General features: G+C 47.2%; 1 protein-coding gene and 1 pseudogene across 11 annotated transcripts in view; one reads left to right on the forward strand and one right to left on the reverse strand.

Annotated features, from left to right (window-relative positions):
• PALLD (palladin, cytoskeletal associated protein) overlaps positions 1-13,417 on the reverse strand; it is a 456,066-nt gene that overhangs the window by 324,794 nt on the left and 117,855 nt on the right. The gene's annotated exons all lie outside the window — the stretch shown is intronic.
• LOC117680137 (E3 SUMO-protein ligase KIAA1586-like) lies at positions 6,329-7,819 on the forward strand (annotated as a pseudogene). The gene is made up of 2 exons (XR_015729225.1): positions 6,329-6,462; positions 6,948-7,819. The product of XR_015729225.1 is annotated as an E3 SUMO-protein ligase KIAA1586-like (transcript).

The raw sequence follows: 13,417 nt of genomic DNA on the forward strand, positions 1-13,417 counted from the left end.
CTATCCCTAGCCTCCAGAGTCTCTCTAGGAGTCTGGTGTGCCCACTGATATGGCTACGCATGCCACCTATGGTTTGCCATCACGGTTATATGCCATCAGCCCTGGCTGGGTGATGGTGTTGTTAGTTACGAAGTCATGTCCGACCTATTGCAACCCCATGGACAACGTTCTTCCAGGCCTTCCTGTCATCTACAATCATCTGGAGTCTATTTAAGCTCACACCTACTGCTTCAGTGACTCCATCCAGCCACCTCATTCTCTGTCGTCCCATTCAACTTTTGCCCTCAATCTTTCCCAGCATTAGGCTCTTCTCCAGGGGTTAATTGCTACCAGTTTGGACCAGTTCAGCCGAACCGGTAGCGATGATTGCCATTTGTTTGCTGAACTGGTAGCAATGCCGCCAGCCGGCATTGTTTAGCTGATGAGACCCGGAGGAGACCAACTCTGTGGGATCTTACCGGTCACTGGGAGCTATGTGGTAGAAGGCAGTCTCAAAGATAACCTGGCCCTGAGCCATGTATGGCTTTAAAGGTAATAACCAACACCTTGAATTGTACCCGGAGACCAATAGGGAGCCGGTGCAGCTTGCGGAGTATTGGTGTAATGTGTGTGTATCTAGGTGCACCCACGATAGCTCGCGCGGCTGCATTCTGGACCAACTGTAGTCTCCGAACACCTTTCAAGGGTAATCCCATGTAGAGTGCGTTGCAATAATCTAACAAGGTGACAAGGGCATGAGTGACTGTGAGGAGAGCCTCCCAATCCAAGTAGGGTCGCAATTGGTGCACCAGGCGAACCTGTGCAAAGGTCCCCCTAGCTACAGCTCAGATGTTGCTCTAATCTTAGCTGTGAGTCTAGGAGGACACCCAAATTGTGAGCCCGTTCTGAGGGGGACTGAAATGTAGTGGTTCCAATGAGCCAGGCAACTCCAAGTGACTTCAGCATCTCTTTATTACATGATAAAAGCAAGTAGTAAAAGGCTAGAACAAGCTTACTTAACCAGAAACAGACCAAGAATATATACTGTTAAGGCTGCTGCTACAGGCTGGCCACTGGGTGGAGTAATTGACCAGCAAAGCTGATTGGGCCTAAAACCCCGGCCAGCTGTTAGTAGAACAAATAACCACAGGGCGGGGCCGTTGCAACCCGGAAGCACAGGCAAGCCGATCCCAAGACACAACACTCCTCCCCTCTAAGTGCGAATTGCCCCGCAGACATAGTCTTTAAGGTATGTGGGCAACCGCCGTTCTCGGCACGACCTGCGTGGCAAGATCTTTTCTGGGGAGGTGGCCCCCTCCCCAGTAATAGTTGGAGTTTTAGCCACTGGGGGTTCCACGATCACATCCACCGGCCCCGTCTCCGGCTGAGATCGACTGGCCTCCAAATTAGCGGGGATCTCCAACCTTGCCAGTTCTTGCTCCAGCCCTACAGGGCTGGGTAGGGCAAGTTCCCGCTGTGGCTCTGGGAGGTGCGGATGCTCCAACACTTCCGTCTCCTCCTCTGGAGGTATTACCCTCTGCCTCAACTGATCAATATGACGTCCCCAGATGGCCCCCCGCTCTGTGGAAACCTCATATGAGGTGGGCCCCTTGACCTGTACCACATAGCCAGGCAACCAAACTGGGCCAATTCCATAGTTCTGAATATATACTGGGTCCCCAGGGAAGAACCCCCTGGGTGCTCTCCTATTCCCCATATTGGGCCTTAGAATGGGTGTACAGGGGGTGATATGCTGTGCAATTAGAAATTGGGCTAAACGATGTTGTAAGTCCCCATCCCCCAATTGCCTGAGCCCCTCCTTGGCCGTACGCACCATACGTTCGGCCTGACCATTCGTGGCAGGATGGAACGGCGCCGACCGTATGTGTCGGATACCGTACTTCTGAATAAACTCTAAGAACTCCCTTGACGTGAAAGCTGTACCATTGTCTGACACAAGCGTATCAGGCAGCCCAAAAGTGGCAAACAGCTTTCTCAAAGCTCTGACCGTAACGGCCGTAGACGTGGTGGAAACAGGGACAACTTCTAACCATTTCGAGTGGGAATCCACCACTATAAAGAACATTTGTCCCCGTACTGGCCCAGCAAAATCTATATGGAGACGGGACCATGGTTTCCGGGTGTCCTCCCATGTCTGCCCTGGAGCGCAGGGCGGAACAGGACGTGACTCCTGACAGGGCACACAACCCCGAACCCACGTCTCAATTTCTTTATCGATCTTGGGCCACCACACATAACTTCGGGCAAGGGCTTTCATTCGCACTACCCCGGGGTGTGCTTCATGCAGCGCTTCCATGACCCGTTTGCGTAGCGGGGGTGGAACCACCACCCTGCACCCCCACAACAGACACCCCTTGTGCACTGATAACTCCCCTTGCTTCTCAACATATGCCGTAAACTCTGGGCCCGGCTTGGCCTCCGGCCACCCCCTCCCCACCCAGTCCAGGACCCGGGAGATGACTCGATCCCTAGATGAGTATTTTGCAATGTCCTTGGCGTGGAGGGGCGCATCTGGGAGGTCCTCCAGGAGCATTACGACATGAGCCGGGGCGGGGTCAGGCCCACTCTCTGGTAATGGAAGGCGACTCAGCGCATCAGCATGCCCCATGGCTTTGCCCTTCCGATATACCAGAGAGTACTGATACCCAGCCAGAAATATGGACCACCTAAGAACCCGGGGTGAGAGTACCTGTAGCGTCTGGCGATCGGATGCGAAAAGTCCCAACAACGGTTTATGATCAGTTAAGATGGTGAAGGGCCTGCCGTAAAGGAAATCATGGAACTTTTTTACCCCCTTTACTATCGCTAGGCCCTTCTTATCTATTTGGGCATAGTTCCATTCAGCTGCCGAGAAGGTCTGTGAAAAATACGCTACCGGAACCTCCTTCCCATTCGGCAACACATGGCCCAAAACGGCCCCTACCCCATAAGGGGATGCATCACACGCTAAAACCACCGGGAGCGACTCATCAAAATGGGCCAACACGTTGTTAGAAATCAATAACTTCTTGGCCGCCCAGAACGCTGCTTCCTGCCGCGGGCCCCAAGTCCACTTGGCCTGTTTGTCCAGGAGTCTATGAAGGGGTTCCGCGACCCCCGCCTTGTGAGGTAGAAAAGCATGATAAAAGTTTAAAAGGCTGAGGAATGCTTGCAATTCTGCCTTACTTGTGGGGGCAGGTGCGTCGCAGATTGCCCGTATCTTCTCCGGTGCCGGGTGGATACCACTGGTGTCAACCGTAAACCCCAGAAAGTCCACTCGCTCCACCCCCAAAAGGCATTTTTCTCGTTTAACTTTCGGCCCTGCCGCCTGAAACCTTTGCAACACTGCTCCTAGTCGGGTGACGAATTCTGACGACGTCGGGGCGGAGATTAGCACATCGTCGAAAAAGGGCGTTACTCCCGGCAACACTTTCAAAAGTGAGTCCATTAAGTTCTGAAAAATCCCGGGTGCGACACTAACCCCAAATTGTAGTCTTTTCACCCTAAAAGCACCCCTGTGTGTAACGATCGTCTGTGCATCGGCCGTTGCCTCATCGACCTGCAGCTGTTGATATGTCTGGGCCAAGTCCAGCTTGCCAAAGACTTTAGCCCCCGCTAACGTAGCCAGGATGTGTTGTATGACCGGAACTGGATAGGCGTGGTCGGGCAATGCCTTGTTGAGGGTGCATTTATAATCCCCACAGAGGCGGACCGCCCCATCTGGCCTCACTGGGGTCACAATTGGGGTTTCCCAAGACCCGTGAGGAACCTCTTCCAAGACCCATTGGGCAACTAACCGATCCAACTCAGCGTCGATCTTAGGCTTCAAGGCAAAGGGGACCTGGCGTTCCTTAAGTTTGATGGGCCTCACAGCCGGGTCCAACCAAAGGGAGATTGGAGGGCCATTATATAACCCCAACGAGCCATCAAATACAGTCGAGAACTCCACGCAGACCTTTACCAAGTCCGGGTCTGCAGTTCTAATCATGTTCACCCCGGTCACCTCAATGCCTAGAGGGCCCATCCAATTCCTGCCTAATAAGCTTGTATACGGCCCTTCAGTTATAAACAATTCGAGGTTCTGTCGGACCCCCTTGAATCCAACCTCGAATGTTCCAACCCCCTTCAACGCTATGGGATTTTTCTGGAAGTCTCTTAACTTGAATGGGGGGGGCTTCAAGTGAGGACAACTTTCTGGGGCAGATACTCCGGAGTGTTTTAGCCGAAATAATGGACACGGGGGATCCCGTGTCCAAGAACATGGGACACGCTGTGCCCTCAATGTTAACTACTACCCTGATGGAACTCGGGGCTTCTGAGCTAAGGCTGTATACTTGCAAGAGATCATACTGAGGCCAGGCCGTGTCCACTTCGACGTTCGCCGTCTGTCTCTGTCGTGGGCTCTGCTCTCGACCCCCCTTAGCTCGACATGTGCGGGCGATGTGTCCCAACTTCCCGCATCGCCGACACTTAGCGTTCCAGAACCAGCAAGTCCTCCGTAGATGATCCCCACCACAGCTGCCACACTGATGTCCAATGGCCTCCGACGCGTTGTTCCGAACCGTTCCTCCGCCGGCCCAAGGGGCACTCCCACGCCTCATCAATCACACGTCCTCCCTTCCCGAGTCGGAATCCTCTGCGGGGCTCTCCTGATGAAACCCCACCCAACTGGGTGTTGGCGTGGTTCCCCCCTTCCGGGCCTCTGGGGCCGTCTCCTCAGCCGCGATAGCGATGGCCAGGGCATCTTCCAATTTAAGATCTTTTTTTAACAAAATTTCCTCAACAACTTCTTGTCTGCCTGTCCACATATAAACTGGTTAAATAAAGCCTCGTTCAAGTCATTAAATTCACACCAGCGAGCCAATTTGCGCAACTCTGCCAAAAACGTTGTGGCTGGCTCAGCAACCAAACACCTACGATTAAAAAACTCTACCCGCCGAAACACCAACGTTGGTTTAGGTGCTAAATGGGCCATAATAACGCCCACCAGGTCAGAGTAGGGGAGCTGATCCACTTTCCTTGGGTGCACAAGTCTCACCGCTAGCCCACACAAGTCATTTCCGCAGCAATTCAGGAACCAGTCTCGCCATGCACCCTCATCGATAATGCCATAGCACCGGAAAAAGGACTCCAGCCGCGCTTGGCATATTTCCCACGTATCCAGGCGGCGTATGTCAAACTCCAACAATGCCGCCGCACCAGCCAACCCCAACTGGGGGGGCGGGATGGCAAGGGCACCTGCATGCAAGGTGGCAGACGTACCAGTGTTACTGGAAGTGCTCGTAGTCTCCCTCGAGGAGCTCATGGCCATTCAGCCTGGAGCAACCGCCAGCTCTGAATTGCTGGATGGAAGGAAGCCGCTTCCTTCAACATCCCATCCTCGTCGCCAGTGAAATGTAGTGGTTCCAATGAGCCAGGCAACTCCAAGCGACTTCAGCATCTCTTTATTACATGATAAAAGCAAGTAGTAAAAGGCTAGAACAAGCTTACTTAACCAGAAACAGACCAAGAATATATACTGTTAAGGCTGCTGCTACAGGCTGGCCGCTGGGTGGAGTAATTGACCAGCAAAGCTGATTGGGCCTAAAACCCCGGCCAGCTGTTAGTAGAACAAATAACCACAGGGTGGGGCCGTTGCAACCCGGAAGCACAGGCAAGCCGATCCCAAGACACAACAGGGACAATTTCTCCCTCCCCCAGAACCAAGGGTGGACAATCAACATAGTCTTTAGGAGGCAATACCCACAGCCATTCGGTCTTGTCTGGGTTAAGTCTGAGCCTGTTGACTCCCATCCAGACCCTCACAGCCTCCAGGCACCGACACATCACATCCACTGCATCACTGAATTGATGCAGGGTAGAGATATACAGCTGGGTATCATCTGCGTATTGCTGATATCTCACCCCGTATCATTGTATGATCTCACCCAGTGGCTGCATGTAGATGTTAAATAGGGGAGAGAGGACCGAGCCCTGAGGCACCCCGCAAATGCGGGGCCTAGGGGTCGACTTCTGTCCTCCTACCAACACCAACTGTGACCGACCAGAGAGATAGAAGGAAAACCACCGTAACACGGTGCCTCCCACTCCCAACTCCCTTAGTCGTCCCAGAAGGATACCATGGTCAATGCCGCTGAGAGGTCAAGTAGCACCAAGATGGAGGAATGACCCCCATCTTGGGCTTGCCAGAGATCATCCATCAGTGTGACCAAAGCAGTTTCCGTGCTGTAGCCAGGTCTGAAGCCAGACTGAAAAGGGTCCAAGGGTCTTCATGCTGCCCCCAAGGTCCCCGGGCCCACCTGCCTGGCCTGCTAACCACCCACCTTATCCCCAGCCTCCAGCTTGCTTACCTTCACTCTTTGGACTGAATCCCAAGCCTCTGGTTGCAATGCCTACCTTGCTTCACCTGCTGCAATCCCTGCAAACAATTTCATCGGCAAGCAACTGAATCTGCCTGCCTGCCTGCTTTGTGCCTTCAATTGGGTAAGTAACTGGTTTTTTGAGGGTGGGATTTTTTAAAAAATAGTTAATTGGGGGTTTTTTAGGAATTTTTTTTTTAGACATAGCCATTTAAATTTAGGAAGTTTTAAATTTAGCTGCTTTTATGTAAAAATATAAATAAAATAAAATAATACAATAAAATATTTCTGCAGCTTTTTGACATTTTGTTTGTTTCTGTAGTGTTTCACTCTCACTACACAAACACAGAAAATCTCACAGCTGTATGTGACATTTTGTGTGGAAAAAGTGTGAAAGTTGGTTTTTGAGCTTTTTGTGGCTCTGTGAGGTTCCTGCTTCTTGCACGGGCCATTTTGGATGAAGTGCAGCTGTTTTTTCATTGTGTGTAAGTCAGTTGTGTTCTTTTGTGTTGTGTGTGTGTAAAGTGTGAAAGTTGATTTTTGAGCTTTTTGTGTGCTTTTACATTGTGTGTCCTCAACTAACAAAGCTCCTTTTTTTTCCTTTTGCAGTAGCAGCTGCCTTTAACGGATGAAAAGGCAACAGACTTTGATCGGTTTCTTGGCCAAGAAACCAAAACTTGTACAACAACCATCAGAAGTGGCCTTGGATGATCCAAAACTATCCCAAGCACCACAAACTTCACCACTTGAAACCAGAGAAAGCAAGCCAAGTATTGAGTCACCCGCCACATCTGAAAGTGAAAGCATTCTTCCAGACTGCTGGACTATGCAACAGTACATCAACTTCCAAGAGAAATATGATGGGTTGGAAGTTTCAAACAAGAAACTAGGTTGCAAGTACTGTGTGAAACATGACTTTGCAATAGAGCGCAGTATTCATGTGTCCAAAGAGTGGAAGCTTTTCAAGATTGAGGCGGCTGGGAAAAACAAGGATGTGCAGCAGGCATCTCTAAGGAAGAAAATGAGAGAACATTTCATATCAAAATCACACACCATTTGTAGAGACAACATAAAGCAAGCAGAGCAGGAAGCCATAACAAAAGCAATGGACAAGATTTCTAAAAAGAAATATGGCACCACTTCTAAAATGTTCAAAACTGTTTACAGCCTGGCAAAAGCATGCAGACCAATTTCAAGCATAGAGGAATTGATAGAATTACAAACTGAAAATGGAGTAGATCTGGGAGTAAGATTGCATTCAAGGCCAACAATTGTGAAAACAGTTGAGTACATTGCAAACAAAATTAAAACCCAAATGTTTACCAGCACCATTGAACAGAATTTGAAAATATGTCTGATCATTAATGAAGCCTCAACAGTATCCTGCAAACCAGTTTTGATAGTGTTCGTAAAAGTTGAGGACTCAGAGGACCCACCAACAATTTTTGTTGAGCTTGTTGAATTGAAGAAACAAGATGCAGAGACAATATGTTCTGCAGTTTTTGAAAGTTTATATAAGGTTGGATTTACCCAGGACTATCTACAAAAAAATTTAATAGCGTTCTGCTCTGATGGTGCCAGCGTTATGCTTGGGAGAAAATCTGGAGTGAGCATCAGATTAGCAAAAGAGTTTCCAAACATCATCATATGACACTGCTTGAACCATTGCCTCCAACTTGTTTTAGATGATGCCATAAAGGAAATAAAGCAAGTAAATCATTTAAAAATATTTATTGATAAGATATGCTCCATTTTTCAGCAATCCAAAAAGAACCGAATTGAACTTGACGAAATATCTGAAAGAACTTGACATTAACATCATAAGGATTGGTAGAGTTTTTGGGCCAAGATGGGCTGGAAAATAAATATTTCTTAAATGATTTGGCGTTGATGACTGATATTCTTGAAGAAATCTCACTTCTTTCAATTGCACTGCAAGCACGCAATTTGGACATAATAAAGGCTGAAAAACTGGTAAGAAGATCAATAAAAGCATTTAAACTGCTTACAAAGGGAAAGGGCCCATACGAAACAAAAGTTGATGGACTAATTACTTCAGAAACCTTCAGAAATATAAACTTCATAGAAAATCATCAATTTGTTGGACTTCATCAGGAAAGACTTTTAGGAAGCATAAAACATTTGCAGAAATGACTGATGGACTGTGAACATTTAAAAACTGGTAGCCAATTGCAAGACACCACAAATAAACTACAGTTTCTACATTTTTTAGTGCCAGAGTACTGGGATTTTGAGAAAATAGTCGTTCAATGGACAGCAGCTGAAGAACAACTGCACACATTTGGAGACATATTCAATTACAACATTAACATCAACGAATATAGATATTTTGTGGAGAATGCGTTAAAAGATTCGAAGGGGTATGCAATTCCTGACAGTATTAAAAAAACAAAAGATATTGTCAGAACAATTGCAGTAAGTTCTGCAAAAGCAGAAAGGGGTTTTTCGAAAATGAACTTCAGAGAGCAGAAGTCGCCTAACCGTTTCCAATTTAACCAACCTCATGACCATCAGCGTTACTGGCCTAACTCTTCCAAAATGGGACCCTATTCCTGCAGTGAAAAAGTGGTTCAGAGAACACTATCGTTCAGCCAATGATCCGGGCATCAAGTTCAGGAAAAGTGGAAGTGAGGAGAGTGCCACTGAAATAGCTATGTGGAAACATCTTATAGCTAAAGATGACTAACAGTTTTATGTAGGTATTTGTGTACCTCTTTTATTGTTTTTTTTATTGTTTTGTGTACTTCTTTTATTCTTATATGCATATTAAATAGTTAAATTTGTATATCATGGTATATCTTCTTTTTGTAAGTCATTATTATCATTGGTGCAAGAAGCGATGTCGAAGACAACACTTTTATTGCTCTTATGTACCGTGTTTCCCCGAAAATAAGACCCTGTCTTATATTTTTTTGAACCCTGAAATAAGCGTTTATACACACATGACTGCACCCCATTGTATAACACCAACACAATTATTAAATTTGCAAATGACACAACAGTGGTGGGGCTCATTAATAAGAACAATGAGTCTGCTTATAGGAAGGAAGTACAAGGGCTGACATTGTAGTGTAAAGAAAATAATTTTACACTTAACACCAAAAAAACTAAAGAATTTATAATTGACCTCAGGAGGAAGAGAGATGTACATTTACCATTGTGCATAAATAGTGAGGAGGTGGAGAGGGTGTGTAGTTTTACATTTCTGGGCATTTATATCTCGAAGGACCTCTCATGGACTATGAATGCTAACATGTTTGTGAAGAAGGCACAGAAGAGTCTGTACTTCTTGAGAATGCTCAGGAAAATAAATCTATTTCAGCATCTACTTCTGTCCTATCGCAGCACCATTGAGAGTGTCCTGACATATGGCATTCTTGCATGGTATGGGAGCAGCTCTGTAGCGGACAAAAAAGCTCTACAGAGAATCATTAAAACTGCCCAGAATATCATCGGACTCCAGCTACCAGCCCTGGACGACATGTTCGAATCTCGCTGTTTGAGAAAGTTGCATAACGTTCGCAGAGACTCTTCCCATCCTGCTTACAATCTTTTTGGACTGTTGCCTTCTGGCAGAAGATACAGAACAACTAAAACTTGGACCACACATTTTCTGAATAGTTTTTATCCCAGAGCAATAATTGCACTCAACAATGAACTAAAGGGCCACCATCAGTGAGCTGTTGGACAGTATTACTTTGTCTGTTGTGTGGATGTTGGGTGGTTTAGGGGTGGGGAATTGTGGTGGGTGGGAGTGTGTTTGGGGATTGTTATGTATGTTGGACCTGGTCTTTGGGTGTTAAGTGAATTTCATTGTATGGGTATACTGTGTATACACGTACAATGACAATAAAGTTATTAAAAGCCTGATTGGGCTTATTATCAGGCTTTTATCTTATTTTGGGGGGAACAGAGTAAGTATTTGTATACCTCTTATTGTTTTGTGTACTTCATTTATTCTTATTTAAGTATTAATTGCATGAAATAATTGGTATATTTTCTTTTTGTAGGTCAAAAAAGGGCAAAGAAGTGTCGTTGACTTGGTCACGCCCACCCGGTCACATGACCACCAAGCCACGCTACCCGGTCACATGACCACCAAGTCATGCCCACCCAGTCATATGACCACTAATCCATACCCACCAGATAAGCCACGTCCACAATACCGGTACGGAAAAGTTTTAGATTTCACCCCTGGTCCTTCCTTCTCATTAGGTGGCCAAAGTATTTGAGTTTCATCTTCAGGATCTGGCCTTCTAAAGAGCAGTTAGGTTTGATCTCTAGGACTGACCGGTTGGATCACCTTGCAGTCCAAGGAACTCGCAGAAGTCTTCTCCAGCACCGTAAAGGCCTTTCTTATGGTCCAACTTTCACAGCCATACATTGCAACTGGAAAAACCATAGCCTTGACTATACGCACTTTTGTTGGCAGGGCAATGTCTCTGCTTTTTAGTATGCTGTCTAGATTTGCCATAGCTCTCCTCCCCAGGAGCACACGTCTTTTAATTTCTTGGCTGCAGACCCCATCTGCGGTGATCTTGGAGTCCAGAAATCTGTCACTACCTCCATTTCCCCCCCATCTATTTGACAGGAATTGAGAGGGCCGGATGCCATGATCTTAGTTTTCTTAATGTTGAGTTTCAAGCCAACTTTTGTATTCTCCTCCTTCACCCACATCAAGAGGCTCTTTAGTTCCTCTTCACTTTCTGTCATTAAAGTGGTATCATCTGCATATCTGAGGTTGTTGATATTTCTCCTGGCAATTTTAATTCCAATTTTTGATTCATCTAGCCCCACCTTTCTCATGATGTGCTCTGCATATAAGTTAAATAGGCAGGGTGATATACAGCCTTGCCGGACTCCTTTCCCAATTTTGAACCAATCAGTGGTTCCGTGTCCAGTTCTCACTGTTGTTTCTTGACCCACATATAGGTTTCTCAACAGACAAATGAGATGGTCTGGTACTCCCATCTCTTTAAGAACTTGCCACAATTTGTTGTGATCCACACAATCAAAGGCTTTAGCATAGTCAATGAAGCAGAAGTAGATGTTTTCTGGAACATACTAATAAGTATGGCCTAAATGTAGATTGCAAAAAATCTGCAAACCCCAGGCAGAGAAAAAATGAATATATCCACTCCAATTGTTGTTGTTAGTTGCAAGGTCATGTCCGACCCATTGTGACCCCATGGACAATGTTCCTCCAGGCCTTCCCGTCCTCTACCATCCTCTGGAGTCCATTTAAGCTCATGCCTACTGCTTCAGTGACTCCATCCAGCCACCTCATTCTCTCTCGTCCCCTTCTTTTTTTGTCCTCAATCTTTCCCAGCTTTAGGCTCTACTCCAGTGAGTCCTTCCTTCTCATTAAGTGGCCAAAGTATTTCAGTTTCATCTTCAGGATCTGGCCTTCTAAAGAGCAGTCAGAGTGGATCTCCTCTAGGACTGACCAGTTTGATCGCCTTGAAGTCCAAGGGACTTGCAGGAGTCTTTTCCAGCACCGTAGTTCAAAGGCCTCAATTCTTTGGCACTCAGCCTTTTTTATGGTCCAACTTTCACAGCCATACATTGCAACTGGGAATACCATAGCCTTGACTATACACACTTTTGTTGGCAGGGTGATGTCTCTGCTTTTTAGTATGCTGTCTAGATTTGCCATAGCTTTCCTCCCTAGGAGCAAGTGTCTTTTAATTTCTTGGCTGCAGTCCCCATCTGTGGTGACCTTGGAGCTCAGGAAAATAAAATCTTTCACTACCTTCGTTTCTTCCCCATCTATTTGTCAGGAATTGAGAGGACTGGATATAGTGGTGAAATCTACATTTTTTGCCACTGGTTCTGTGGGCGTGGCTTGGTGGGCATGGCTTGGTAGTGGTCATGTGACTGGGTGGGCATGGCCAACTTTTTTTTTACTTTTTAAAACATTTTTAACTAGTAAAAATGCTTTAAAAAGTAAAAAAAAAAAAGGTTCCGATGATCAGCACCTGACCAGCCTGACCCTCCTTGCCCAGCCAGACCCAACGCCTCCTAGACCTGAAGATTGCCTGCCTTTCCACCTCGGCCACCCAGTCCGGGAGATGATGGAGGAGGGGGGGGAGAGAGAAACAAAGTGCTCGGCTGCTCCCCCTTTTCATTCACCCCGAGCTTCCTGCTGTGGATTTTCATGCTTTGCTTCACGCGCCTGGGATCGTCACCTTTGTCTTCCTCCTTCTCCTCCTCTCTGTCTTCCAAATGGAAAAACGCGAGGAGAAAGCACAAAAAGAAACACACGCTCGCTCCTGTCATTTTTCCATTTGAAGGAAGTGCGGTGTGTGTGTGTGTGTGTGTGTGTGTGTGTGTGTGTGACTTTGCTCCTGGTCTTTCGCAGCAGCCTGTGCTCGACGTCCTGTCCCCAGCCAGCCGAACAGGAGTTGGGGAATTCACCCCTTCTGGCCTTGCGTGGGCCAGGCTGGCGGAAGCCACCCCCAGATTGCACTCCTTGGGCTGTGGGTCATGCGGCGTGATGGCCAATTTCCATTGCTCTTAAAGGCCCTGGAGCGGATCTAGGCACTGCCATTCTGAGCCTGCTGGGGGCAATGACCGCCTCACCTGTTGCGCCTCCCGGGAAGGCTGATCGGGGGTCTCCGGGGTAGCCGGAGCAGCTGAGGTGCCCTCTCCCCTTCCTGGGGCAGCAGGGGTGAGGTGAGGCACCTTTAAGATGAGCAGCTGGGGATGGGCTGCTGCGAAAGACTAGGAGCAAAGTCTCACAAACACACGCACAAAATCCGTGTGCACAGCAGTACTGGTGAGGTTTTTAGTGAACAGTGCAGGAAGCCAGACTTGCCTTCAAAGGTGGCAAAAAAATTTAGATTTCACCACTATGTAGAAGTATCCATATTTTCTCAGTCAAAATAGAACAGAAGAGAAACCTGTTGTCTAGAGAACCGGCACTAGGTCAACTGATTTCCTAGTGAACTAAGCAAAACAGAGGCTTTCGTGGATAGGAACAAAGCTCAATTTCTCTGCACCAGATGAATACCTATCAGACAAAATGCCTTGCACGCCAAAAACACGCTTTGTGTCCA

Source organism: Pantherophis guttatus, chromosome 8, assembly GCF_059756535.1.
Source record: "Pantherophis guttatus breed Tessera chromosome 8, ASM5975653v1, whole genome shotgun sequence".
NCBI lineage: Eukaryota > Metazoa > Chordata > Lepidosauria > Squamata > Colubridae > Pantherophis > Pantherophis guttatus.